Source organism: Littorina saxatilis, linkage group LG1, assembly GCF_037325665.1.
Source record: "Littorina saxatilis isolate snail1 linkage group LG1, US_GU_Lsax_2.0, whole genome shotgun sequence".
NCBI classification, from domain to species: Eukaryota; Metazoa; Mollusca; class Gastropoda; order Littorinimorpha; family Littorinidae; genus Littorina; species Littorina saxatilis.
In genome coordinates, this window is record NC_090245.1 from 72649635 (window position 1) to 72659564 (window position 9930).

Sequence of the window (9930 nt, forward strand, 5' to 3'; positions counted from 1 at the left end):
GTGTGTGTGTGTGTGTGTGTGTGTGTGTGTGTGTGGCTGTGCGTGCGTGTGCGCTGGTTTGTTTGTTTGTGTGTGTTTGTGTGAGTGTGTGTGTGAGTGTGTGTGCGCTTGTGTGTGTGTGTGTACGTGTGCGTGTGTGTGTGTGTGTGTGTTGTACGTGTGCGTGTGTGTGTGTGTGTGTGTGTGTGTGTGCGCGTGTGTGTATGTGCATGTGTGTGGTTTGGGCATGGGGGTATGTGGGTGGAGAGGATGAAAAGGCTTAGGATTCCATTATTTATTAAAAACACTTTTGCTTGAGTAAATCTCACTCACGACCCTGTGCCTTGAAACTGTCCCAAAGATAAATGAGTTCATCGACAGGAAAAGCAAGAGAGACGATTCGCACGTGTAACATTTGCACTGTCTGCATACCGGCGAGTTGTACGTGTGTCAATTCACTGCTCGGGAAACGCTCAAGGCCTGGTATTGTAGAACAGGATCATCTCAGAGCAAGGAATGAGATCGACATTTAGCAATGTCTGGCCACTCAAGATAACAACAGCAACAATGTCGTGTTTATACCTCGCGAGGTAGGTGCCTGGTAGATAACTCTGATATCATGACTATTCGGACACTTCAGTGTGGAATGTTGTTTGCTTTTGAAGAAGACATTAACGGTTTTTCCCTGAGATGTTTACTTCTGTGCTTCTTTTTTCTTACACACTGACAAGGACACACGCATTATTGGACACACATTCACGCACGCACACACGCACGCACGCACGCACACGCACGCACACTCACACACTCACACACCTACTTACATACACATACACACACGCGCGCGCTATATACTTTATGCGTGAGAGTTAAACTTCAAACAGGGGTCAGAAAGAGCAATCTAGGCCATCAACTTCCTTTGTCTTCGTTCTCGCCCGTCTCCCATCCCTACCAAATTCTCTCTCCCCAGTCTATCTCTTTCCCCACACCCCCATCCCCCACCCCAACAAACCCTCTCTTCCTCTCTCTCTCCATCTCTCGCTCGCTCGCTCTCTCTCTCTCTCTCTCTCTCTCTCTCTCTCTCTCTCTCTCTCTCTCTCTCTCTCTCTCTCTCTCTCTCTCTCTCTCCGTCTCTCTCTCTCTCTATCTATCTATTTCTTTCACACACGCACAAACCTTTGTCTCTTCAAAGTTTATTATTTCTTAACTTTTTTCTTTCTTTCCTGGTTCTTTTGTTCTTAGCACTGACTTGTCCCGTTTGGGAATTATCCCTCGAAATGCTGCACTGCTCGATCGCCAGCTGCGCTCACACAAGAAAATGTGCACAACTCTGCGTTCTTAGAATACTTGGTTGTCTTCATTTGAAAATGTGCACAGAACAAAGCCTTCTGATCTGCTTTAAAATTACAACGACAAAATCTTTGCAAGAAAACTCTGCATGTAGAAATCGGAATGGTTAACTGGTTTCTTGTTCTCCATCTCTCTCTCTTTTTCTTTTTCTCTGTTTGTCTCTGTTTGTCTCTCTCTCCAACTGTCTCCCTGTCTGTCTCTGTCTGTATGTCTGTCTCTCGCTGTCTGTCTCTCACTGTCTGTCTGTCTGTCTGTCTGTCTGTCTGTCTGTCTGTCTGTCTCTCTCTCTCTCTCTCTCTCTCTCTCTCTCTCTCTCTCTTACCATGTAATTTGCTCTCCCTTTCCCTTTATTTTTAAGGTTTTTTTTTCCATTGTTTTGCTTTCATTGTTTGTCTTCTTCAAGAAACATTGTCTTTGACCTGACCTGCAATTTTTCTCAGTCCTCACCCAACAAACTGCCCCAATCGAACAGTAACAGAAAAGGTCGAGTCAACGTATCCACCTTAAGGAACTGTGTTTCTAGACCGAAAGATATTCGCCCCAGAGGATTCTCTACTAACTCCCCCCAAGCAATTGCGCCCTCTTTAGTGTCAATTAAGCTTAGGGGAGCTAAGCACCGGAAGGACCACTCTGAAAGCAGCATTGCCTCCCTTGTCTGGCGCCATTACTGCTGACAATGGCGGACCAGGCTTGACCGTGGGTGACCGTCTGCTGTAGTTGTACTGGTCACTTATTGTGAGCGATAAACTTCTGCGGTCAGCCGCTGGATTCAGCGTGCAGTTAGATGAGATGATCAATCAATGTGAGAAAAACTTTTTTCTGACCCGCACGAGGTTTATGTTCATGTGAGCTGTTTTATACGAAGGAGCAGTTGATTCCTTGCATGCTGTATCGTATGTGCTGTTTTGAGATGGGAGGGGTGATCAGTACAAGCTATAGGTGATTTAATTATATTTCGTATCTCTAGAATTAAAAGTCATAAGCATGCAAGGACGAATATATCCGGAGGAAGGGGGTAGCACAGTTAAAAACTGAACGGTATTTCAGAAACCTGCCCTGAAACCCCAGTGACTGCTCTGTCGATCTGCCATGTATTGAAAATCACACAATCGCATACGATAGCCAAGAGCAAAGAACATTAATTATATAAAATTAAATTAAATGATATAACAGATGTATGAGGCGATCAAAAGGCCTCTCTTACAGTCTAAAAGATGTAAGCTGGAGGCATTAACCGTCCTTTACATTACAGTCGAACCTGCACTCGAGACCACCTGCCCATTAAGACCCCCTATAAAGATCCCCGACGGTTTTTACGACTATATAAATCACTTCTCTAAAGAGGCCACCTGTCCAAAGAGACCACTTTTGCTCGGTCCCTTGGGTGGTCTCTTTAGACAGGTTTGACTGTAGTTTGACTGTAGTAAACAGTATGTTTGAAACCGACACCATGTCATGTTTCTCGGAGACTCCTTGTGCCACTTCAGCGACAACACACGGGCAAAACGTTAGTGAAAGACCGGTGCGAGAGTGCAGTACGTAAAAATATGTTTATTTTGTTAGTGTGTTAGTGTTTGTTTGTTTTTCCCAACAAATACTTCTACACGCAATCAAATCAAGAAAAAGAATCCGTGTATGCAACGCCCAATAATCATTTCAAAACGTTTTTTCTTGCTATACAATTGGTTCTACCTGACTTTCAGGAAAAGTTGGCTCAAACAATTGTATTCAGCAAAATGACATACAACAAAGGAAAAGTTCAATATATCTTAAAATGTTAACTAAGGCTGGGAAGGATTGAATCGGAGTTGTCACACGTACTAATTACACTCCGAGAAAGGAGAAATGAAAAACGCGAAGAGAAATCAACTACACATCCCCTTGCCTGCAAGTGGCTAACCTTGCTGTTCAACATGGAAGGAACCGAGCACTTCCAATTCAACCTTTTCCAACAGGGAAGCCCAAAAAACCTACATGGCACGCGAACATCTCTTCCAATTTAACTGGAATCTGACACCGAGGTGTAGAAAATCAGTGTAGAGGTTAAAGAAAAAAAAGAAGGGAAAAATAGAGGGGGAAAACTTTTTCACCAAAACATGCCTCTCCACTCCTCCGTTCCCCGGGGGAGGAACACGCAAGGTCCCAGTCTCCAAGGAGGAAGACTGTAATCCTGGCAGACAGGTACTCCGTTTTAGACTTTGCTAAAAATAGAAAAGTTCAATGGATGTCAGGGTTTTATTTTCCGTTGCCTTAACCGAGAAGGTGGAAAGAAGGAGGAAGAGGAATTAAAAAAGAGAAAACGGAACTGACCTGAACTTTATTTTGAATGGAAATACGTTTAGTCAAAAGTAGCTCTTCCCGCCTGGTTTTAGTGTGTGGATTAAACGACCAGTTAAAGCCATCTCTGACTTTATTTCACATAAGAATTCGTCGTAGATATATATTGCGAGCGCAAGAGAGAGAGAGAGAGAGAGAGAGAGAGAGAGAGAGAGAGAGAGAGAGAGAGAGAGAGAGAGAGAGAGAGAGAGAGAGAGAGAGAGAGAGACAAACAGCCAGAGAAATTAAGACACAAACAGGCAGACAGACAGACACAGGGTAAGAGACAGACAGAGACAGATAGACAGACACAGAATGAGAGACAGACAGACAGACACAGTGAGATAGATCGAGAAAGAAAGAGAGAGAGAGAGAGAGAGAGAGAGAGAGAGAGAGAGAGAGAGAGAGAGAGAGAGAGAGAGAGAGAGAGTATGGACCGTCTGGTGGCTCAGAGGGTGAGTCCCACATTTCTATCTTTTTTATTTGACAGATTGGCAGAGCAGTCACCGAGGTTTTAGGACAGGTTTCTGAGGGACCATTCAGCTCTTGACTTTTGCCATTTTGTGGGGTTCCAGTTGTACTTGTTTGCTACAATCAAACCGACGATTCAAAGAACTGCGCTGGCATGGAAAGCTTTGTCGTGTCAACGTAACATTGACAGGTTTGAGTAAAGTGCTGCGTTAGTGTAAAGTGCTGCGTTAGTGTACCACAGGGAGTGCGAAAGGAAGATACAACCTGACAGGTCAGCCTGACCTGCGCGAAGCAGACAATACTGTCCATATTTTATATCGAACGAAGATGTTTTTCATGTGATGTTTTCTTTGAGCATATTCGGTGTGCCGATGACAATTTCTTCGTTCGTGTGGCTTCATTAAATTCATATTGTCTCACATTCGCTTTTTCTTTCGAAGAATGAGGAATGTTTAAGCCCCTCTGTGTTATGTTACTTTCTTGGTCTTATGGACATGTTTCATTTGCTTGGATCAACCAGTTGGTAGAATATTTAGGTAATGCTTTAACATCTTTTTCATTGCAGTTTTTTGTTTGTATTTGATTTAGCTGACACTTGAATTAGAGCGGAAGCTGGGCACATTTCAGTGCACTTCTTCGTTTTGCAGTTAATATAATGATCAAAGGTAAATGTGAACAAGAGCTAATTATATTGTTATGCACCGGAAAGAAAATACCCAAAGAACGCCATAACTTCTCTGCAGCAATCTAGGACACAAATGACTCAACATAACCCAACGTCCTAGCTGCTCTGAGGTAATTTAGGTCACGGATGACTCAACGTCGAATGAACCCTTGGCAAGGAAATTAGAAGCACCAGTCAGCTAGGCCGTTATCTTACCCACACGACTAAATTTCCGCTCCTAAGGTCAAGATCACGACCGCATCAAGATCTTCAACTACTGCAAACTGGAAGCCAACTACCAGTGTCATCATCACCCAATCAAAAACCCTTGACCTCATAACCGATCCTGGGAAGGTCGGGAAGCCGAACCTAAATCCTCGCGCAGTGGAAGGGATCTGAAATTGGGGAGTCCCATTTCCGGGGGAGGCTGATCCCCCATTAGAGGCACGGTCTGGGAGGGTGGAAGCATTCGATGGTGAAACCAGACACCTGCTTCGTCCATTCGCCTCTCCCAGCTCCTCTTCCTTAATCCCTTCACATCCCGCCACCACCCACAGTCCATAACGTGGGTGAACTTCGCATGACGTGGCTTGATTTGGTTGGACTCAAATGGTCATCATGGATTTAGCTACTTAAGTGGCTGTGTTATTCTGGTACTTTGACAAAAGCGGTCTACCCAAGTCATTTAGGCGTTAAGTCTATATACGACTAGGAACGTTGAATCGTTGAGGAAACAGTATCATTAACGAGGACTTTGACCTGGTGGTCTTAGAAGTGGAAGCACAGGCATATAATAATGAGAAAATGAACAGAAAATGGGAGAGTAGCTTAGGTACGTTTTACTTCTACGAACTGCAAAATGGCAAGAGAGTTAAGAAGCAACGCCTAACTGAATGATAGCGGTACCGTCTTATCTGAGAGTGAATCACCACCAGCACCCCCGCTCTCAAATAATCATACGCATACATGCATACTCGTGTACATTTCTGCTCTCTGAATTTTTTTAATTAATTTTATGTTCTGCAATGTAATCTTCTTACAAGTAGTTTATTTTATTAATCTTATTGTGGACGTTGTTTTATTGCCTTGAGGTAGTCGTTAAGGCGCTTTTCTAAAATGACACATTTGTATTGCCCTATTTACGACATTATTTTATTTTCGATCAGCTTTATTTTTGTCCTTATACAAAACTGTAACAAAAACTCAACTCACACTGTCAAAAGGCGGCATGAAATCTAGCTCACATTCAAATATTACAACTCATGCTGCAGACTCTTCACGGAATCCATCACGGAAAAAGGATTTGCTTCAACAATTGCATACACCTCCTTCAACGCTCACCAATATCCCCACCACAAAAAAAAAGAGGACAGAAAAGGAAAAGAAAAGAAGCAAGGAAGGAGAAAAGAAAAAAGAACACTCAGCCCTCTCGTGTCTCACTTACAAGCACACACAAGGCGGAAGGCTTGGACCGGAAGCTCATCAATGCAAAGGCATGCGGAGGGGGTAGCCAAGATGGGAGCGGGGCTGATGAGACGCGTTGCTGTGGTAGCCCTAGCTTGTCTGTACAGATCAATGCTAACACCCTGCAGGGCCCTCCGACCACACCCCGTCTCTGCCCTTTTGGAGCTGGGGTCTTGGGCTATGTAAGCTGGTGTATTTTTAAGTCTTGATTCTACCCTGTTGTTGTTTAGTTTTCAACCTTCGGTGTGGTAGCTTTGGCTGTTTTTAAACAGATGATTGCTATCTCCATACAGGGTTTTCCCACCACACCCCGTCTCTGCCCCTTTGGAGCTGGGGTCTTGGGCTATGCAAGCTGGTGTATTTTTAAGTCTTGATTCTATCTTGTTGTTGTTTAGTTTTCAACCTTTGGTGTGGTAGCTTTGGCGGATTCTGAACAGATGATTGCTATCTCTTTGTAGGGTTTTCCTACCACACCCCGTCTGTGCCCAATGACATCTGGCATCGGGGGCGATTTGGCCAGTGTGTGTTTTTTCTCCTCAATATGAGGCTTATATCGCGCGTATTCCGTGGGTACAGTTCTAAGCGCAGGGATTTATTTATTTTTTTATTTTTATTTCTATGCAATTTATATCGCGCACATATTCAAGGCGCAGGGATTTATTTATGCCGTGTGAGATGGATTTTTTTTACACAATACGTCACGCATTCACATCGGCCAGCAGATCGCAGCCATTTCGGCGCATATCCTACTTTTCACGGCCTATTATTCCAAGTCACACGGGTATTTTGGTGGACATTTTTATCTATGCCTATACAATTTTGCCAGGAAAGACCCTTTTGTCAATCGTGGGATCTTTAACGTGCACACCCCAATGTAGTGTACACGAAGGGACCTCGGTTTTTCGTCTCATCCGAAAGACTAGCACTTGAACCCACCACCTAGGTTAGGAAAGGGGGGAGAAAATTGCTAACGCCCTGACCCAGGGTCAAACTCGCAACCTCTCGCTTCCGAGCGCAAGTGCGTTACCACTCGGCCACCCAGTCCTTCTCCTGAGTTTTGAATCTTGGTTGTTGTTGTTGTAAGGTTTTCAGTCCTATCCTTGGTACTGATTTACCTTGTTCTCATGTTTTCAGTCTTTGCTGTTGTAGCCCGGGCTTTTCTGAACAGACACATGCTAAAACTCTACAGAGGTTTCCGTTCACTCCCGCTTCTGCCACTGGTATGAATGTACCTGGGGCCGCGTGGCTGGTGGTGTTTGGCGTAGTTCTGAGTTTAAGTCTTTCTTTCTGAGTCTTGAGTCTTTATATTACTTTGTTTCTGTTTGTGTATTGGCCTTGGGCTTTGCTGCGGTATTCTTTGCGTAACTGAACAGATCAATCTTAACACTCAATTGAGAACCGCGGCTCTGTTCTTGCATTGTGGGCGATATGGCCTGGTGAATTTCTGAGTTTTCAGTCTTGGTTTTACCCTTTCTTGTCAGGTTTTCACCCTTTGTTGTGGCAGCGCTGGCTTTTGCGAAAAATATCTATATGTAAGAATACTCTGAAGGGGTCATCTGTCCATTGAATTTTGGTGTCGGGGGCCACTTTGCTGGTGTTAGCCTAAAACCTTTATCCTTATGTAGTAACGTTCTGAGTTCTGAGTTCTAAGTGTTTTCTGGAATTTTGATTTTATCTTTTTGCTGTTGAGTTTTTAGCCTTTGATGTAAAAACCTGAAATGATCTGTGAAGGTCGATCGACATGACCGTCCATGCGGTATAAGGTATGTATGTTTAGGCCTCCATAAGCTTTGAATATTAAATCTTGCCGCATTGTCTTTGGCGAGTTTCCGTGCGACTGTGGCGTCATCTGGCCTGTCCCCAAATCCCTAGGACTACGTTAGAATCGCACTGAGGGAATGGGTGTTACTCTGAACACATGAATATTTTGTTCTCTTTTTGTGGTAGTTTTTTTTAAGCCTCGCCCAGAAGAACCTGAATTGACTTTACATCCCTCTCTAGAGGAAGGAGATTCCCTATCCACTATGCAGGGTACTTTGAGGAAATTGTTGTGGAGAATAGTACCGCAGAAGTTGAAATAATGGCCCTCCTGATAGGATCGCAGAGTTATGTGTGGAGACTTGCATGGAGACTTTTTTGTGCTAGTCACCGTTCTGTTACTACGTTGAAAACTGTGTGTCGTTAGTACACTAATTTTCTGTCTAACAATAGGATGATCATTATTTTGTGTGTGTTTTTGTGTGTGTGTTTTTTTGTTTTTGGTTTTTTTTGGGTTTTTTTTGTTTTGTTCGGGTGACCTAAAAACCATTAAATGAAATGTTCATAGTTCATCAGTGAACAAAAATACAATTAATGACTTTGACTGTAGACTATAAATATACGTATTTTCAAACTCACACACACACACACACACACACACACACACACACACACACACACACACACACGCACGCACACACACACACACACTCAGCCACGCATGCACGCACACACACACACCCACACACACACACACACGCACCACCACCACCACCACCACCACCCCCACCACCACCACCCCAATCCTACACGCGCACACACGAACGAGCACAATTGATTCAATGCGACGGACCTGCCACCAGCAATCTAATACAAAAATGGCGGTAGTACTTTTGATCTTGTAGGCTGAAATTGACTCATGCGCAAGTCACTTTAATGTTATTTACTGAAGTTAAACAGTGCGTTAATTCTTTTGAAGCGTCTTATCTTAATATCACACCATAAAAATCTGCGCAAGGTTGCAGTTACATGGCAGGGTGGACATTTAAGGACAACGCTTCTGCCATGGCGGTCATCTGGGGACCATATTCTTCTGCAGTGTGTCTATTTAGTGTTTTTGATCCGGCAGATGACGGAGCGGGCTTGAGCGTGAGTTTGTGTGTGTGTGTGTGTGTGTGTGTCTGTGTCTCTCTGTGTGTGTGTGTGCGTGCGTGCTGCGTGTGTGTGTGTGTGTGTGTGTCAGTGTGCGTGCGTGCCTGTATGCGTGCGTGCGTGTGTCTGTCGGTCGGTCTGTCTGTCGGTCTGTCTGTCTGTCTGTCTGCCTGTCTGTCTGCCTGTCTGTACCGGTCACCGTTATGTCCCTGTGTAAGCCTCTCTGCCGTTGCCTCTCCGTCTTTACAGTGTGTTTCAGAATATCTGGACACAAACCTTTCCACACGAGATCGTACAAATGTGCGTGTATCTAAACGTTCACCGCCTGTGTTTAGCACAAAACAACTTTCTAAACACAATCGCATCACTCTCAAAAGCAGCAGACTGTGTCTATCCCAACTTGGTGCGATAGAGTGGGTTGCAAAAGGAGACGGTGATTTCCATATAGATATGGTTTGCAGGCTATGGCAGGCGACCAGTGTCAAAGGGGAGGCGACAGGAGGAGGGAAGCTATACATGTTATCACCATACATAATTCCACTTTGTTACACTGGATTTCGCCACGCATGTTTTGTGTGTCGCGGTTTGGTTTGATTTTGCATACTGTTGTGGTGATCGATGATTTTTGGAAACTGAGGGTATGTGAGGACGATAGGCTAGCGTACGTAACACCGAAACGTATGTTTGGGTTTGTTTGTTGAACTTGGTGGTGGTGCGTGCGTGTGTGTGTGTGTGTGTGTGTGTGTGTGTGTGTGTGTGTGTGTGTGTGTGTGTGT